The sequence below is a fragment of the Bufo gargarizans genome, chromosome 5 (genome assembly GCF_014858855.1).
Source record: "Bufo gargarizans isolate SCDJY-AF-19 chromosome 5, ASM1485885v1, whole genome shotgun sequence".
NCBI classification, from domain to species: domain Eukaryota; kingdom Metazoa; phylum Chordata; class Amphibia; order Anura; family Bufonidae; genus Bufo; species Bufo gargarizans.
In genome coordinates, this window is record NC_058084.1 from 88,329,828 (window position 1) to 88,350,501 (window position 20,674).

At 44.3% G+C, this 20,674-nt stretch overlaps 1 protein-coding gene across 2 annotated transcripts in view; it reads left to right on the forward strand.

The window, feature by feature from the left end:
• Positions 1–10,646: 10,646 nt before the first annotated feature.
• The window catches only part of MATN2 (matrilin 2), a 151,084-nt gene continuing 141,056 nt past the window's right edge, over positions 10,647–20,674 (forward strand). Inside the window, exon 1 of one of the 2 annotated variants that reach the window (XM_044295723.1) lies at positions 10,647–11,031. The gene's annotated coding sequence lies outside the window, so the exon portion shown is untranslated. Of the gene's footprint in view, positions 11,032–11,078; positions 11,291–20,674 lie in introns of those variants that run through there. The other variant, XM_044295724.1, reaches the window with a different exon arrangement.

Consider the following 20,674-nt stretch of genomic DNA (forward strand, 5'->3'; position numbering starts at 1 on the left):
TTGTAGGAATATTCTTGTCTGGCCTCTAGATCTGAATAGCAGATGTACAACGCCATCTTTACAATGTGCATGGCTAGCTTTTTGTAACACACTTTTGTTTTTCGTGTGGCACTGTAGGGCTTCAGAACTTGATCTGAAAGATCAACCCTGCCCATGTGCTTGTTGTAGTCCAGAATGCAGTCTGGTTTGGGTTCAGTGATGGCGGTACCAAGTACAGGGGCAGGGGAGCTGGTGTTACTGTGAATGGTGGTCAGCAAAAGGACATCCCTCTTGTCCATGTACTTAACCACCAACGTGTTCTCAATGAGGAGAGCACGACTGTCTCCTTTGCTTAGTGGTTGCCCTACCAGGGATCTAGAAAGGCCTCTCTGATTTTTGCGTACTGTGCCGCACACCACAGTACCTCTGGAACTTAGTGACTGGAACAGTGGTATACTCGTGTATTAATTATCCATGTATAGATGGTAGCCCTTATCCAGCAGTGTGTGCAGTAAGTCCCACACTATCTTCCCACTAACTCCTAGGACGGGGGGGGGGGGGGGGGGGGGCATTCTGGGGGTTCAATCCAGGTGTCCCTCCCTTCATAAACCCGGAACTTGTGAGTGTGCCCAGAGCTACTCTCACAGACTTTATACAGTTTTATGCCATACCTTGCCAACTTGCTAGGCAGGTACTGGCAGAATCTTACCCTCCCTTTGAAAAGTAATAGGGATTTGTTTATGTAGACATTTTGTTCTGGGGTGTACACTTCTGAAAACTTTGCATTGAAGTGGTCAAGGACGGGCCTAATTTTGAACAGACGGTCAAGTGCGGGGTCATTCTGGGGTCGGCACTGTGAATTATTGTTGAAATGCAAAAACGTAAGTATTGATTGGAATCGATTACGTGCCATGGCACTACTGTAAATTGGAGTGTGGTACATCCACACTCCAATACTGATTAATCTTTGTTTTTTTATTAACGCCCATATGCAGCATGAGCCCCCAAAAGGTAATCATCTCTGCTGCATTTACTGAGGTCCAATCGTGGGGTCTAGCGTATGGCGTTGTCTGGTTCTGGGAAATAAATAGCTGGGAGTATACATTTGTTTGGGTTACCATCAAATTTATAAAATCTTCAGAGAAAGGGATAGAGGGACAGGGATAGAGTGTGGTTTAGGGATCTGGAACAGCTGCAAATTAAAAAAAATCAGAGCAGTAACTCAAGATGTTCTTCTTTTCTTTTGGAAAAGTTGAAATCGCAGTCACCAGCTAGAATGGCTGCCTGCAGACAGGTTCAGCCCTTTCCTGTGCTGCTATAGCACTGCCATTGGCTGGAGCGTTGTTCCAGCCAATCGCAGCCCTGGCAGGGGACGCCAAACACTGGTGTCCCCTGCCTGACCTGGGGGGATACAGGTGCTGACTAGTTCAGCACCAGTCACCCCTGTACGATCCCCCTGCAGCTCAATGAATGGTTAAAAAACCATCCAGAGTTGCGATTGGCCGGTCTGCAGAAACCGGCCAATGGCAGCGATTGGGGCTGCAGGGGGACAGAAAAACCTCCCTGTGCCCGTAGGAAAGATTTCTGCCTGCAGAACAGAGCTCGTACCCCGGCCACCGAGCGATTTCGCTAAGGGACACAGTGCCGTAGCTGTACGGCGCTAGGATTTCTGACCCACTTTCGCATTGGTATCCTACGGGTTAAAGTGTAACTGCCGTTCTATTTTTATTTGTGTAATGTGTAGGGGCAGTGATGCTGACCATTTTTGTAATGTGCTTTAATTACTGAAATCGTACAATTCTATAAAAAATAGCTCTAAAGTGGCCCATTTTGAGTCTTAGTAACGATCCTCTGTCTTCTGTTTACATAACACAGTCAATGTTTTTTTTGTTTAAAAAATGCTATTATTGTGTTAAAGTGAAATAAATAAAAAATGTATAAATATTAGGTATCGCCGCATCCGTAACAACCAGCTCTTTAAAAATATCACATGACCTAACCCCTCGGGTGAACACCGTAAAAAAATAAAAACTGTGCCAAAAAAGCCATTTTGTGTCACCTAACATCACATAAAGTGCAACACCTAGCGATCAAAAAGGCGTATTTCCCCTAAAATAGTACCAATCAAGCTGTCACCTTATCCCACAAAAAATTAGATCCTAACTAAGACAATCGGTCCAAAAATAAAAAAGCTATGGAGACAATAAAACATCATTTTTGGGGTTAAAAAAATGCTATTATTGTGTAAAACTTAAATAAGAAAAAGTATACATATTAGGTATTGCCATGTCCGTAAAGATCTCCAATTTAAAAATGTCACATGACTTAACCCCTCAGGTGAACACTGCAAAAAGAAATAAATAAAAACTGCTAAAACAACCACAAGACGATCGGCCAAAAAATAAAAAAAATATGGCGTTCAGAAAATGGAGACACAAAAACATTTTTTTTCAAAAATACTTTATTATTTATTATGTAAATCTAAAACAAAGAAAGAAAGTAGACATATATTATTGTGTCCGTAACAACCGGCTCTAAATAAATAGCGTATGATCTAACCTGTCAGATGAATGTTGTAAAAAATAAAAACAGTGCCAGAAAAAAATCATTTTTGGGTTACCTTGCCTCACAAAAAACATAATATAGAGCAATTAAAAATCATATGTACCCCAAAATAGTACCAATAAAACTGGCACCTTATCCTCTAGTTTCCAAAATGGGGTAACTTTTTGGGAGTTTCTACTGAAATGGTGCATCAGGGGGGCTTCAAATGGGACATGGAATCTAAAAATCAGTTCAGCAAAATCTGCCTTCCAAATACCATATGGCGCTCCTTTTCTTCTGTGCTCTGCCATGTGCCCTTACATCAGTTTACGACCACATGTGGGGTGTTTCTGTAAACCGCAGAATCAGGGTAATGAATATTTTGTTTGGCTGTTAAAGCTCGATGTGTTAAAGAAAAAAATGGATTAAAATGGAAAATCTGCCAAAAAAGTGACATTTTAAAATGTTATCTCCATTTTCCTTTGAAGGGATCCTGTCACCGGGATTTTGTGTATAAAGCTGAGAACATGGGTTGCTAGATCGCGGGTAGCACATCCGCAATACCCAGTCCCATAGCTCTCTGTGGTTTTATTGTGTAAAAAAGACGATTTGATACAAATGCAAATTAACCTGAGATGCGTCCTGTCCCTGAGATGAGTCAGGGACAGGACTCATCGCAGGTTAATTTGCATATGTATCAAATCAGTTTTTTTTACACAATAAAAGCACACAATGCTATGGGACTGGGTATTGCGGATGTGCTAGCAGCGATCTAGCAATCCATGTCCTCAGCTTTATACACAAAATCCCGGTGACAGGTTCCCTTTAATTCTTGTGGAACAAAGTTGGTAAAATCAGTTTTAAGTAACTTGAGGGGTGTAATTTCTACAATGGGGTCATTTATGGGGGTATCCACTATTTAAGCCCCACAAAGTGACTTCAGACTTGAACTGGTCCTTAAAAAGTGGGTTTTGGAAATTTTCTTAAACATTTTAAGAATTGCTTCTAAAATTCTAAGCTTTCTAACGTCCTAAAAAAAATAAAATGACATTTACAAAATGATGCCAACATAAAGTAGACATATGGGGGAATGTAAATAATAAATATTTTATGAGGTTACACTTTATGTTTTAAAAGCAGAGAAATTGACATTTTGAAAATTGATAATTTTTCTAAATTTTTGGTAAATCTGGTATTTTTTCATAAATAAAGGTGAAATATATTGACTCAAATTTATGACTGCCATGAAGTACAATGTGTCATGAGAAAACAGTCTCAGAATGGTTTGGATAAGTAAAAGCGTTCCAAAGCTATTACCACATAAAGTGACATGTCAGATTTGCAAAATTAGTCCTGGTCAGGAAGGGGGTAAATGGCCTGGATGTGAAGTAGTTAAGGACCTGTGCCATACATGTACGATGCTGTGATCAGGTGGGTGCAGAAGATGTGCCCACCTGATCCGCGGCAGGGGTCCAGCACTGATAGCCGGACACCTGCTGCATGCGTCGGCATCGGTGAAATCACCAATGCGGGCACATTAACCCTTGATGTGCCACGGTCAGCGCTGACCGCGGCACATGCGATTTGTGGAGGGAGGGAAAAAGCAGCCATTGGGTCCCCGCGCAGCTGTCATGGGGACCCGATGGCAGGGACGGCAGCCCGATGCCTTCCTTAGGCATCGTGGCTGCCTTCCGGGAGAGACTGTGAGATCCAGCCCCCCCCCCCCCTGGATCTCACAGGAAGCAGGCTGTAAGTGTATTACTCTGGTAATACACTTACAGCCAATGCATCACGATATAGAAGTATTATGATGCATTGTAAAGGGGATCAGACCCCTAAAAGTTGAAGTTCCAGAGTGGGCCAAAAAAAAAGCGTAAAAAAGTTACAAAAAAATAAAAATGAAAAAAATTTAAAGTAAGTAAAGTAAAAAAAAAGTGTCCTCTTCCCTAAATAAAGTAAAAAAAATGTGTAAAAGAATAGGGGGAAAAAAGTAGACATGTTAGGTATTGCCGCGTCTGTATCGACCAGCTCTATAAAAATATTACATGACCTAACCCCTCAGGTTAACACCATCAAAAAATAAAAACTGTGCTAAAAAACATTTTTGGGTCACCTTACATCACTAAAAGTGCAACACCAAGTGATCAAAAAGGCGTATGCCCCCCAAATTGTATCTAACAGTTACTTCATCCCGCAAAAAATGAGCCCCTACCTAAGACAATCACCCAAAAATTTTATAAAACTATGGCTCTCAGAATATGGAGACACTAAAACATAATTTTTTTTGTTTCAAAAATGCTGTTATTGTGTAATACTTAAGTAAATTTAAAAAGTATACATATTAGGTATTGCCGCGTCCGTAAGAACCTGCTGTTTAAAAATATAACATGACCTAACCCCTCAGATGAACAACGTAAAAATAAAAACGGTGTTAAAAAAACCATTATTTTTCACCTTGCATCACAAAAAGTGTAATGGCAAGCGATCAAAAAGTCATATGCACCCCAAAATAGTGCCAATCAAACCGTCATCTCATCCTGCAAATATCATACCCTACCTAAGACAATCGCCCCAAAAAATAAAATAAAACTATGTCTCTTAGACTATGAAGACACAAACATTTTTATTTTGTTTAAAAAATGATATTATTGCGTAAAACTTAAATAAATAAAAAAAAGTAGACATATTAGGTATCTCCACATCCGTAAGAACCTACTGTATTAAAATATCACATGACCTAACCCCTCAGGTGAACACTGTAAAAAAAAAAAATAAAGTGTGTCAAAAAAGCAATTTTTTGTCACCTTACATTACAAAAAGTGTTATACCAAGCGATCAAAAATTCATAAGCACCCCACAATAGTACCAATCAAACCCACATCTCATACCGAAGAAAATGAGCCCCTACATAAAACAGTCACCCAAAAAATATAAAAATACGGCGTTCAGAATTTGGAGACACTAAAAAATCTTTTTTTTCAAAAATGCTTTATGTAAAACTGAAACAAACAACCAAAAAAGGTAGTCATATTTGGTATTGCTGCGTCCCTAACAACCTGCTCTATAAAATATACCACATGATCTAACCTGCCAGATGAATGTTGTAAATAACAAAAAAAAAAACGGTGCCAAAAGAGCTATTTTTTGTCACCTTGCCTCACAAAAAGTGTAATATAGAGCAACCAAAAATCATATGTACCCTAAAATAGTACCAACAAAACTGCCACCTTATCCCGTAGTTTCCAAAATGGGGTCACATTTCTGAAGTTTCTACTCTAGGGGATAGCAGCTAAAAATTATCCCAGTTAAAACTGCCTTCCAAAAACCATATGGTGTTCCTTTCCTTCTGCGCCCTGCCGTGTGCCCGTACAGCAGTTTACAATCACAAATGGCGTGTTTCTGTAAACCACAGGATCAGGGCAATAAATATTGAGTTTTGTTTGACTGTTAGGCCTCATGCACACGACAGTTTTTTTTCACGGCCCGCAAAACGGGGTTCCGTTGGTCCGTGATCCGTGACCGTTTTTCTGTCCGTGGGTCTTCCTTGATTTTTGGAGGATCCACGGACATGAAAAAAAAGTCATTTTGGTGTCCGCCTGGCCGTGCGGAGCCAAACGGATCCGTCCTGAATTACAATGCAAGTCAATGGGGACGGATCCGTTTGATGTTGACACAATATGGTGCCATTTTAAACGGATCCGTCCCCATTGACTTTCAATGTAAAGTCTGGAGTTCTGTTATACCATCGGATTGGAGTTTTCTCCAATCCGATGGTATATTTTAACTTGTAGCGTCCCCATCACCATGGGAACGCCTCTATGTTAGAATATACTGTCGGATATGAGCTACATCGTGAAACTCATTTCCGACAGTATATTCTAACACAGAGGCGTTCCCATGGTGATGGAGACGCTTCAGGTTAGAATATACAAAAAAACTGTGTACATGACTGCCCCCTGCTGCCTGGCAGGTGCTGCCAGGCAGCAGGGGGCAGACCCCCCCCCCCTGTTTTTAACTCATTGGTGGCCAGTGGGCCCCCCCTCCCCTGTTGTTAACTCGTTGGTGGCCAGTGTGCGCACCCCCCTCCCTCCCTCTATTGTTTTAATACATTGGGGCCAGTGTGCGCGCGCCCCCCAACCCCCCCTCTATTATTTTAATACATTGGGGCCAGTGTGCGCGCGCCCCCCCAACCCCCCCTCCCTCCCTCTATTGTTTTAATACATTGGGGCCAGTGTGCGCGCGCCCCCCCAACCCCCCCTCCCTCCCTCTCTCTATTGTTTTAATACATTGGGGCCAGTGTGCGCACCCCCCCAACCCCCCCCCCCCTCCCTCCCTCTATTGTAATCATCATCGGTGGCAGCGGAGTAGAAGATTTTCATACTTACCTGCTTCTTGCTGCTGCGATGTCTGCGTCCGGCCGGGAGCTCCTCCTACTGGTAAGTGACAGCAATGCGCCGCACAGACCTGTCACTTACCAGTAGGAGGAGCTCCCGGCCGGACGCAGACATCGCAGCAGCCAGCAGCCAGGTAAGTATGAAAATCTTCTACTCCGCTGCCACCGATGATGATTACAATAGAGGGAGGGAGGGGGGGGGGGGGGGGTTGGGGGGGTGCGCACACTGGCCCCAATGTATTAAAACAATAGAGGGAGGGAGGCGCGCGCACACTGGCCCCAATGTATTAAAACAATAGAGGGAGGGAGGGGGGGTTGGGGGGGGCGCGCACACTGGCCCCAATGTATTAAAACAATAGAGGGAGGGAGGGAGGGGGGTGCGCACACTGGCCACCAACGAGTTAACAACAGGGGAGGGGGGGGGCCGCACAATGATATTCAAACTGGGGAGGGGGGGGGGGGTCTGCCCCCTGCTGCCTGGCAGCCCTGATCTCTTACAGGGGGATATGATGGGGTTAATTGTACTATCATATCCCCCTGTAAGAGATCGGGTGCTGCCAGGCAGCAGGGGGCAGTCTTGTACAAAGTTTGCAGTGTATTCTAACTAGAAGCGTCCCCATCACCATGGGAACGCTTCTGTGTTAGAATATACTGTCGGAAATGAGTTTTCACGAAGTGAAAACTTAGATCAGAAAAAGCTTTTATGCAGACGGATCTTCGGATCCGTCTGTATGAAACTAAAACCTACGGCCACGGATCACGGACACGGATGCCAATCTTGTGTGAATCCGTGTTCTTTCACGGACCCATTGACTTGAATGGGCCCGTGAACCGTTGGCCGTGAAAAAAATAGGACAGGTCATATTTTTTTCACGGCCAGGAAACACGGCTCACGGATGCGGCTGCCAAACGGTGCATTTTCCGATTTTTCCACGGACCCATTGAAAGTCAATGGGTCCGTGAAAAAAAACGGAAAACGGCACAACGGCCACGGATGCACACAACGGTCGTGTGCATGAGGCCTTAACCCTTGCTTTGTTACTGGAAACAATGGATTAAAATGGAAAATCAGCCAAAAAAGTGAAATTCTTAAATTTAATCTCCATTTTCCATTAATTCTTGTGGAACACCTTAAGGGTTAACAAAGTTTGTAAAATCTGTTTTAAATACCTCGAGGGGTGTAGTTTCTAAAATGGGGTCATTTTTGGTTGGTTTCTATTATGTAAGCCTCACAAAGTGACTTCAGACCTGAACTGGTCTTTAAAAAGTAGGTTTGGAAAATTGTCTGAACAATTTCAAGATTTGCTTCTAAACTTCTAAGGGTCCATTCACACGTCCGTGTGTGTTTTGCGGATCCACGGATACGCAAAACATGGACATTGGCAATGTGCGTTCCGCATTTTGCGGACCGCACATCGCCGGCACTTGATAGAAAATGCCTAACGGGAATGGAATGCGGAACAGAATTGAGGACGTGTGAATGGACCCTAAGCCTTCTAACGTCTCCAAAAAATAAAATGGCACTCACAAAATGATGTAAACATGAAGTAGACATATGGGGAATGTAAAGTAATAACTATTTTTGGAGGTATTACTATCGATTATAAAAGTAGAGAAATTGAAATTTTTGGTAAATTTGGTAATTTTTCATAAATAAAAATGAACTTTTTTGACTCAATTTTACCAGTGTCATGAAGTACAATATGTGACAACAAAACAATCTCAGAATGGCCTGGATAAGTAAAAGCGGTTTAAAGTTATCACCACATAAAGTGACACATGTCAGAGGACCTTTCATCTGGCAAAACATTGTGAACTAAGTATCATGCCATATACAGTGGCGCCCGGGGATCTCACTGCACTTACTATTATCCCTGGGCGCCCCTCCGTTCTCCCGTTATGTCCTCCGGTATGTTCGGGGACTTGGTTATAGTAGGCGGAGACTTAGGGGACTTGGTTATAGTAGGCGGAGTCTGCCCTTGTTCTGCTGGGCGTCTCCTTCTTCTAGGCTGTGAGCTCTGCGCTGCGATTGGCCAGCGCTACAGAATGTTAGAAGAAGAAGCCCAGGAGAACAAGGGCAGTCTCCTCCTACTATAACCAAGTCCCCTAAGTCTCCGCCTACTATAACCAAGTCCCCGAACATACCGGAGGGCATAGCGGGAGAACGGAGCGGCGCCCCGGAAATAATAAGTGCAGTGGGATCCCTGGGCGCTGCTGTATATATCATGATACTTAGTTCACAATGTTTTGCCAGATGAAAGGTCCTCTTTAAAGGGAACCTGTCACCATGATTTTGTGCATAGAGCTGGGGACATGGGCTGCTAGATGGCCACTAGCACATCTGCAATACCCAGTCCCCATAGCTCTGTGTGCTTTTATTGTGTTAAAAATCAGTTTTTATCCATATGCAAATGACCTGATATGAGTCCTGTAGCCGGAGATGAGTCAAGCGGAAAGGAGCCCAGCACCGCCCCGCGTCCTCTGAATCTCCTCCTTGCTGGCTGACGTCACAGAGCTGGAGCGCCGAAATCTCGCGATGCGCGAGCTAGCGCATGCGTAGTTCGTTCCCTGTGCTGATGCCAGTACAGGGAATGAACATGATGCCAACACTGCGCATGCGCTAGCTCGCGCATCGCGAGATTTCGGCGCTCCAGCTCTGTGACGTCAGCCAGCAAGGAGGAGATTCAGAGGACGCGGGGCGGTGCTGGGCTCCTTTCTGCTTGACTCATCTCCGGCTACAGGACTCATATCAGGTCATTCGCATAACACAATAAAAGCACACAGAGCTATGGGGACTGGATATTGCGGATGTGCTAGTGGCCATCTAGCAGTCCATGTCCCCATCTCTATGCGCAAAATCATGGTGACAGGTTTCCTTTAAGGTGAAATATGGCAGGGTCCTTAAGGGATTAAAGTAGTTTTTCAAAGCTTAAAAGTCATCCCCTATCCACAGGATAGGGCATAACTAACTGATTGGTGGGGTCTAACCACTGGGACTCCCACCGATCCTAAGAACTGAGGTCCCGTTCCTCCATCCAGGTTGAGCATGCACACTCCATTTATCATCTCCAAATGGCACTTTTCGGGCGTTTCAGGCACTGTTGCATGTCTGTCAGCAGTTTTGTTCCTATGACACTGGATGACCTGTTACATGTACACTTGGCAGCTGAAGGCATCTGTGTTGGTCCCATGTTCATATGTGCCCGCATTGCTGAGAAAAATGATGTTTTCATATATGCAAATGAGCATCTAGGAGCAACGGGGCCGTTACCATTACACCTAGAGGCTCTGCTCTCTCTGCAACTGCTGCGCCCTTGTGCACTTTAACAGGGCCCGGATATATTTTATCTATTTCATTTTTCTCAGCCATGCAGGCACATATGAACATGGGACCAACACAGATGCCTTCAGCTGCCAAGTGCACATGTAACAGGTCAGCCAGTGTCATAGGTACAGAACTGCTGACAGATGCCCTCTAAGGTGCAGTCATTATGTGTGCAGTGAGGTGCTTTATATACATGAGAAAACTGCTGACAGATGTCCTATAAGGTGCAGTCATTATGTGTGCTGTGAGGTGCTTTATATACATGAGAAAACTGCTGACAGATGTTCGCTCCTTGGGAAGTACTGTGGTAGTAACAAGAGGACATACAACTGATTGCAGCAGACGGTCCTCCTCTCCAGCCTCCTGACATCTTACAGACATGCATGTATTTCAGTGGGACCTTCCTTTCTCCTCCATCTTCTGGATGCTGGAAACAGTCACCATGTCAGTGATACAAAAGTTAAAAGTTCTCCTCCCTCCTCCATGCATGTAAGGACCTGGCACAGATTTGCTCCAAGGTAGAAGAAGTCTTCTGCTCCTCCAGATGTGTGCAGCCTGACTTTCCACATCTGCGGACTGGAATAACACAGGGACTTCTCCTCCTCCCACCTCTGAAGCTTTGGCATGCCCTGTCAGCCTGTGTGCCCGGTCACTGGCCCTGGTGGGGAGGAGGGGCGGGTCCTTCCATGCCTGATGAAGGGCACTCTTCCTTCTGGTGGTCACTGGATGTAGACGTCTGCTTGTGTGTCAGGAGCCGGGCTGTCAGGGTCTCCTTCTTCCCTAGGAGCAGGTAAGTGCCCTGGAGAGTGCCGAGCTCTGCTGGTTACATGATGGGGGTTATGGTCTGTGCAGATACCAGACTATAGGATTAGTGCAACCTATGCTGTGTGACCCACAGAGGAGCCCCTGAGGCTGGGTCTTGTAGGTTCACAAGAACTTGAGAACTCCAGGCTGAAGAAAAGAAGTGCAAACAAAAGAAAAAGTTCAGAGACAGCTAATAGTCTTCAGTCTTCCCATACAACTCCCATTCGGTTGCAGAGGCAGCAGAGGTGAGTTTGCCATTTGCACAGTGTGTTAATAGCTGTGACATCACTGTGTGGTTTTGCCTGTGACTGCACTTACATTTACTGGATTAGGTTCATTGAGAGCTTGCAAATTCAGCTCTGCTACATGTGTATTCCCAGATGTTATTATGCAGTCCTGTATCTGACAATACAGGCTCTGCCAGGAGATGTATCAAACTGGTGTAAAGTAGAACTGGCTTAGTTGCCCATAGCATCCAATCAGATTACACCTTTCATTTTCCAATGGAGCTGTGCAAAATGAAAGGTGGAATCTGTTTGGTTGCTATGGGCAACTAAGTCAGTTCTACTTTACACCAGTTTGATAAATCTCAGCAGCTGGCATATAAAACAGCGAATTAGCTCCTGCAAAAATTATGTTAATGTGGGGGATGTTATGCTTTGTCTTTGAGTATCACGGCCATACAAGGAATTGAAGAAATTCTTTTTTATTCTTTTTTTTTTTTTTTTACTGGACAATGTATTGCAAATATCAGGTACAGCAAAAACTTTTTACAGATGCCTTTAAAAAAAACTTATAGGGGTTGTCTCACTTTAGCAAATACAAGGCACTTACTAATGTATCGCGATTGTCCATATTGTCTCCTTTGCTGGCTGGATTAATTTTTCCATCACATTATACACTGCTCGTTTCCATGGTTACGACCACACTGTAATCCAGCAGCGGTGGTCGTGCTTGCACGCTATAGGAAAACGCGCTCTAGCCTCTCTGGTGCCCAGGACTGTGGGAGCGCACATAGGCACGCATGCGCAGCATCTCCCGCCCTGACCGCCTTGTATCTGCTCTACAGAGGTGGTCGTAACCCCTGGATATGAGCAGTGTATAATGTGATGGAAAAACGAAAGAAGCCAGCAAAGGAGGCAATATGGACAATCACAATACATTAGTAAGTTCCTTGTATTAACTTTCTCTACATGATGAATTCCATTTGCTGAAGTGAGACAACCCCTTTAACGAACCGTGAGGATGATATGTGATATTTGTCGTTATATCCGAATAGTGATGGGGAAACCGAAGTGTATTTTACTGTGAACTGTAAAATGAATGTAAGTACAATCAAAATAATCCGCACAAGTTCCTCCAAAAATGGCCCTGGACAAAGTGCTGTATTCAGGAGTTTGCAGGCAGTTTGCACCCCTGCGGCGATGGGAGTTCTGAGTGGTTATGTGGTGTAGTCCTCTTATATCCGAGGACGTTCATATGGACTTGTCACGTTAGTATGACGGCTCGTAACACTTTAAGGGAAAATTCACACGTTCAGGATTCATGTGCGGAGAATCCACACTGAAATCCGCAGGTGTTCGCACGCAAATCTGTGCGGTCAATTCGCATCAATTGGTGCAGATTTGCGTGCGGATTCGGTGTGGATTTTCCGCCTGCGGATTTTACTAAGTAAATGAGGAAAAGCCGGTCAGGAAAAATTAAATAAATTGACATGCTGCGGATTTTAAAATCCGCACCGCAGGTCAAAACCCGCCGGAAAAAAATCTGCATCGTGTGCATTTAGAATTTCAAATTCTGATAGAATACAATGTACATGACCTACAGTGCGCAACTCTGATCGTATGCATTTAGCCTCAGAGTTCTGCCCCACACAGTTTTGTGTTGTGTGTTTTTTTGGGGCCAAAAATTTAGTTTTTGCCCATGTAGTAGCCCAGATTTACTAAACCTGTAAATGGTGTAATCTTAGGGCATAAGGAATCAAGTGACCTGTTCCAGAAAAGTGGAGTGATTTTGGAGTAACCGTTTGTGACAAATTTATGACATATTTGAGCCATTTTTTGGGTTGTATGCATTCACTACAGGTCAGCCGGGTGTTCGGTGGGCGGAGCTACATTTTTAGCTAGATTTGTCTTTTTTTTTGCAAAAAGTCACAAGCGGTGGCGTAACTAGTACTGACTGGGCTCCACGGCAAATTTTTAAATACCTCCCTACGAATGCAACTCCCTCCTCCCGTGCAACCCTCACTCCTGAGGTTAGTCAAGATCGCTCTCTCGGACCAGGCCTGGCAGCCGCCCCATCCATTTCCTACATGTATATATTGTATGTCACTGTATAAGGGCTCATGCACACGCCCCGTTGCCTGGCCATGCCCTTATTGCGGCCACAGTATGCCAGCGCCAGCTGTGTGCTCACCGCATCACAGATGTGGACCCATTCACTTGAATGGGTCCGCAATCCGGAAAGTGCGGAATGGAACGAAGGCACGGAACCAAACTAAAGCACTATGGAGTGCTTCCGTAGGATTTCTCTCCGTGTCTCCGCACTGCAAAAAAAAAAGTTCTATTTTTTTGCGTTGCGGACGGATCACTGACGCATTCAAGTTGAATGGGTCTGCATCTGTCTGTGGAAACCGAACTGGTTTTGCCCGTGCATTGGGGACCGCAAATTGCGGTCCCCAATGCACGGAACAGCCGAGCAATGGCCGTGTGCATGAGCCCTAATACTGTTGAGGGGCCCTGACAATAAAAACTTTCAATCCCCCTCCCGGACGCTCGGCTTCTGAGTTCGGGCCCATAGCAGCCGCTTCCACTATGGTTACGCCCCTGCTCTCAAGTGTGCTCCAATCCCCTGGTGGTGCACAAACTGATGGAGCCTTTGTACTAATATGATTAGCCTTTGGATTGAAAAATCCATATGTATTTCAGGCAACTTGTCGCCAAAGAAATTGGCTTCAAACCAAGCAGACGCTCCAAATAAACATTGGTTGGTTTAGTTTGAGATACAATTTTACACAGAAATGTGGCGCAATTTTGGCACTAAGGGGGAAATGTATCAAGACAAGCGCTTGCTGCATCGACCTTTATATCCCCTGTGCCGCTGGAGGATGCGCCCCACGCCTTGTCATAAATTAGGCGCATGCTCCTGCAGTCCATGCGCCTAAACAGAAATCTCTGACGGCTCAGAGCTGCCATAGATTTCTGCCTTTATTTGCGCCAGAAAACTGGCGCAAATAAAGATAAATTTGTCAGGGTACTGGTCACGCCTTTTTGCCCACCCTTGCCATGCCTCCTTTAGGGAAAGTGGCGAGGGCAGCCTAAAACTGATAGGTGCAACAATTATTCAAAAAGTCTGCTACTTTTTACTGCCACTTTTCAGGCGCAAATGCAATGATAAATCTCCCCCTAAATGTTGGATATTAGGCTCCACCCCTTTCCCACAAAGCCACATTCACTTTCCAATAAGCCACACCCCTTGCCTGGCTAGGAATAGATAATTTCTCTAAACCTACAGTACAGACCAAAAGTTTGGACACACCTTCTCATTCAAAGAGTTTTCTTTATTTTCATGACTATGAAAATTGTAGATTCACACTGAAGGCATCAAAACTATGAATTAACACATGTGGAATTATATACATAACAAAAAAGTGTGAAACAACTGAAAATATGTAATATTCTAGGTTCTTCAAAGTAGCCACCTTTTGCTTTGATTACTGCTTTGCACACTCTTGGCATTCTCTTGATGAGCTTTAAGAGGTAGTCACCTGAAATGGTTTTCACTTCACAGGTGTGCCCTGTCAGGTTTAATAAGTGGGATTTCTTGCCTTATAAATGGGGTTGGGACCATCAGTTGCGTTGTGGAGAAGTCAGGTGGATACACAGCTGATAGTCCTACTGAATAGACTGTTAGAATTTGTATTATGGCAAGAAAAAAGCAGCTAAGTAAAGAAAAACGAGTGGCCATCATTACTTTAAGAAATTAAGGTCAATCAGTCTGAAAAATTGGGAAAACTTTGAAAGTGCCCCCAAGTGCAGTCACAAAAACTATCAAGCGCTACAAAGAAACTGGCTCACATGCGGACCGCCTCAGGAAAGGAACACCAAGAGTCACCTCTGCTGCGGAGGATAAGTTCATCCGAGTCACCAGCCTCAGAAGTCGCAGGTTAACAGCAGCTCAGATTAGAGACCAGGTCAATGCCACACTGAGTTCTAGCAGCAGACACATCTCTAGAACAACTGTTAAGAGGAGACTGTGTGAATCAGGCCTTCATGGTAGAATATCTGCTAGGAAACCACTGCTAAGGACAGGCAACAAGCAGAAGAGACTTGTTTGGGCTAAAGAACAGAAGGAATGGACATTAGACCAGTGGAAATCTGTGCTTTGGTCTAATGAGTCAAAGATCTTTGGTTCCAACCACCGTGTCTTTGTGCGACGCAGAAAAGGTGAACGGATGGACTCTACATGCCTGGTTCCCACCGTGAAGCATGGAGGAGGAGGTGTGATGGTGTGGGGGTGCTTTGCTGGTGACACTGTTGGGGATTTATTCAAAATTGAAGGCATACTGAACCAGCATGACTACCACAGCATCTTGCAGCGGCATGCTATTCCATCCGGTTTGCGTTTAGTTGGACCATCATTTATTTTTCAACAGGACAATGACCCCAAACACACTTCCAGGCTGTGTAAGGGCTATTTGACCATGAAGGAGAGTGATGGGGTGCTGCGCCAGGTGACCTGGCCTCCACAGTCACCGGACCTGAACCCAATCGAGTTGGTTTGGGGTGAGCTGGACCGCAGAGTGAAGGCAAAAGGGCCAACAAGTGCTAAGCATCTCTGGGAACTCCTTCAAGACTGTTGGAAGACCATTTCAGGTGACTACCTCTTAAAGCTCATCAAGAGAATGCCAAGAGTGTGCAAAGCAGTAATCAAAGCAAAAGGTGGCTACTTTGAAGAACCTAGAATATGACATATTTTCAGTTGTTTCATACTTTTTTGATAAGTATATAATTCCACATGTGTTAATTCATAGTTTTGATGCCTTCCGTGTGAATATGCAATTTTCATAGTCATGAAAATAAAGAAAACTCTTTGAATGAGAAGGTGTGTCCAAACGTTTGGTCTGTACTGTATATGCACCAAAGTATACACCCCCTGTAATGTTACTTCCTCTGTAGAGTTGTGTGAGGAAAATACATTGGTACTAAAAACACCATAAAAAATGCCAACACCCATAGCATATAAAAAACAAATGGAGGTCTATGGGATAAAAAACAGGCAATGATAGAAAAAAAAAGCCAGTGTTGGAGCATACTGCAATTTAAAAGAAGCATCATTGACTAACCCCCCCAAAAAACGCACCTCAAGAGTGAAAAAACTACCAAAAATGCTTGTGTGCGCAGCATTTAATATTTCCCATAGACTTCCATGCAACATCTGGAGTTGGTGTTTTTGGTTTTTAACTAAAAATGCTCTAATAAAAACCCCAAGAACCACAAAACCCCTCAAAAACCTATGTGTGACACCAACCTTATATGTGTGCCCCATAACATTCATGGTGCACACAGTTGTGTTACACACGTCCATTTCTTAGCTCGAGATGCACCTTGGACCTCTATGTAAGATGCTGCCAATATCTCCAAGTTGCCTTTAAAGACTAGAAGTGAGTGGCCGGGGGGGGGGGGGGGGAGTGTTGGAGAGGGATGGGAGAAGCCTTGGCACTTCTCCGTCTGAATCTGCTTCCAGGAAATAAAAAATCTTTCCATTCGTTTTTGTTGTGGTGAACGGTGGTTGAAGGACGGGCTGTGCACCGCGTCATGTAACCACAGCTTCTCACATCTACTCATCATGTAAACAGTGGCTGCATTCACTAGAAGGATCAGTAAGTCCCCCTTGTCCAAATCATTGTTTTATTTGGTCCTGGGTCCTGGAAGGATCTGCCATATAGACTAAAGCAAAAGCAGAAAGGAACTCTGGAGCTTTAGTTTCCTCTTGTGTCGTAGGGGAAGCTGGAACTGGAATATAGTGAATCACTCATTATATTCAGGCTGTCCGCTCTTACTTTCACTAGGGTTGATACTAGTATTATACCAAGTTCACTGGAGGCATTTTTCTTGAGGTTTCACCACAGTTCCATCTTACTGGAGAGACCAGATGTGAAGTGTAAAGGTACCAGCAGAGTGGGAGGGAAGCGTTCCTTCCCGAATATCTGCTGGTCACTAGTGGAGGAGACCATTATTTAAATGCAGCTATCTCCTCCAGAGTATGAGGAGGATCAAACACTAATGCCATCGCTCTTCCCTATACTGTCTTGTTGTTTCCCGGCAGCAGATCATGTCTACATATCTACTGTCAGGAAACAAGGATTTTTATGTTTGCACAAACAATATAATTACCCGATGAATGAGTATTTTGCTCGTTCATCTGGTGATCGGCGGTGCATTCACACTGCCAGATTATCGCTAACGAGCATTCATAGTAACGAGGGTTCTTGATTTAGGCAATTCTCGGCCCATGTAAAGGGGCCTTTAGTGAATGGGAATTTCTCTTTAATCATATTTAAATTGGAGCAATCGCTATGTGGTGCTGTCCCCCATTGAGTTCTAGAGTTGGTTTTATCTGTGATGTGACTCACGTGGTTCTTGAGGAACGATTTTCTAGAACGGTTATCTCTATAGAACATATAGGAGATACATAAAGTGTTAGAAAGATAAGCCTGGATAAAATATATTACAGTCTAAAGAATTTGGGGTCTTCAGCTTGGTGGATGTGTCGTGATGTTTTATTGTAACCCAACCAAGCTTGGCCTTTGGCCTAATTCACACATCCATGTTTTAGTTGGAGTTTGGTCAGGCCTTTTTCACACGACGGTTCTCCATAGATAGCACACATATTCATTGATTTTAATGTGTTTTTTCACACATCCTTCTTTTTTCACTGACCATGGGTGAATGGAAAGACAACAGAAGCATGTGCTGCTTTGGTCCTGTTGAAGTCCACTGACAGACGCATGGACATCCACTCAGACATTTATCCATTTACTCTCTAATACACACTGCAGAAATCCTCCCTTTGCATTCACTTGAGTGCACAAAGAGTGTGACCACACGGCACAGTCGTGATGTGGTCATGAAGTGGTTAGGAGCCGCAGCATCTTCTATACCAATAGAAGTCAACGGGAAAATAGGTTTCTGAGATAGAACTGTCACTTTCCAAGTTGTGATGACTGCATCTGATTGACGTGCTGTTGACCGCATTGGCTATACAGTTGTTCAGCCGCACGCAGTATAGGTCAGTGGTCCATACCTTTAACGTAGATATTACTATTTAAAGTTCAGCAGAATGTTAAAGAACCAGCAAAATTCACAACAATGCAAACAACAGTACACAAATGATCGTGGTCAAGAAACACACCCTAAAAGCTTGATTGTACATACGGTAACCACATGCATTCCCTAACCGTATCATGACCTCATCATGACCTGTGTAAACCTAGAACTCCAGTTTCAGTAAATTTTTATCTGTAATGCATATGCAGACTGACAATTCAGTGAAATTAACTCTGCTCGAGGCCCCATAAATCACTAGGGGCCCACGGCCTGATGGTCAAACAAAGCCCTAGTACTAATAAAAATCTAAGTACTGGCCAGAACTTTCTTTTAAAATGGATCTGAAGAAAGAGTGATGACTAAATCTTATTTTGGTATTGACACGGCTGTTGTTATTGTGGATGGCAATGTTAAAGAGACAATGTGGCAGCACAGTGAGAAGATGTGGGTACGTTGGTTGTATTAATCACCTAATGAGGATAATGATGCAACTGTCTTTATTCTTTCATCCACCATTATTCAGCACATGCAGATAGATGCCCCAGACACTCGGACTGAAACCCTCCGAGACACAGTTCACGATATCCCGAGCTCGGACATTTAGTTCCGTACCAGGCTATACCCACTGTCTCCCAACTTTTTAGGTTGACCCACAGCTTTAGTATGACCCACCAATATATTTTGCAGTCACAGCCGATGCTTATCCAGACCACAGACACCAAAACCTAAGAGCATAGATCCAACTCCAATCAGCAACAACCCATCATCTCTCAGTCAGTGTCTTAAGTACCAATGCCACCCTCGGGGTTCAGGCTCATCCTCCAGGGAACACCTCCCCCAATGCTGGGTAATGGCAGATGTATTCCCCTGAGGCCAAGCCCCTCACCTGAGACTACATGTGAGACTCCCTATGGGGACTGCACCACTGAGTCTACCCGTCACCATCCTCATAATGGCACTACTGGCTGGGAGTATAGTGGCTTAATTGAGGCCCTCGAGGCACGAGGCTAATGGAATGATTGCTTTACTCTAATTACCAATATCGTCCCTGACCTTATGTGAATGTAAGGTCCGACCAGCACATCTCACCTCATGGTTCCAGGGTCTGGATGAGCATGGAGTGTGTATGTGTGGACTGTGTCTCCCAAGGTGTCTCTTCCAAATTCTCCAGTGAAGCTACAGGGTCTGGAGGTCGAGGGAATCCAGACGTGAATCACAATTTACACCTTATAAACCACAAAAATAAAACTCAACATAACGCTTGTGCTGAAATAAGTTCACATCGCTTAAAGCTGTGGATTCCGCTGTAAGTCCTTTGGCCCAGTATCTTTAGTCCACAGCCAGCTCTTCACACACAGCTATAGGGACATTGGCTGGTGCCGTACTCCTGGGTGTGCTAGGACCACTGTCAGACCAGCCCTGATATAATGTTTGCTTTGATTTATTTACATGGTTAACACATATAATTACATCCCCACCACCACCCCAACCTCACATCTACACAGCTGAGCACATGGATAGAAGTAAAGCTTCCCATGGTCTGCAGGTGGAGACTGAATCTGATTTTTATTGTTCAAATGGACACACCAGATTGGGTCAAGATGTATCAACCTTTCTCCGACCATTTATTAAAGGGATTGACCGGATTGAAGGACTATATGTCACATCCCCTGAGATAAGCCCCTGCTGTTTGCAGGATGCTGGTGGGACTTCAGTGCACGGTCTCTTTGGGGCAGATTTACTCTTGAAAATGCACCAGAATTGTGATGCAATTTGTGCCAAAAAACTAGCCTTGCACGACACAGCACATTGTTTCAGACAGTTGTTTTTGCTTCATCTAATAAGGGGCATGGTTTAGTGAAAAGGAGGTGTGACTTCACAAGAAATGCCTTAAAATGCGCAATAACGTGCCAAACTTTTGGGACCTTTTTTTAGTGAACGCTAGGTCAACAAATAAGTGGTGTAAAGTTAGACAAGGCAAGATGCACCAGATGTATCATCCAGAAGCAGCAACTGTGATAGATCTGGCACAGTAGTACCCCAGTATATATACGACACATCCAGATCGGAGTTAAGGACCCACGCCGTACAACAGGAGCTATACCCACTCAATCACTGCAGTGGCCTAGCTGTTAGCTGTAACTGCTGGCATCAGTTAAAACTCCAAAGCTGGCAGTTTAACGCCTTAGATGCCGCAGTCAATGCTGACCACTGCATTTAGGAGGTTTACAGAGGGAGGGGGCTCCCTCTGTAACACCATTGTCTCCCCTTGATATGATCACAGGGTGATGATGGTTGCTA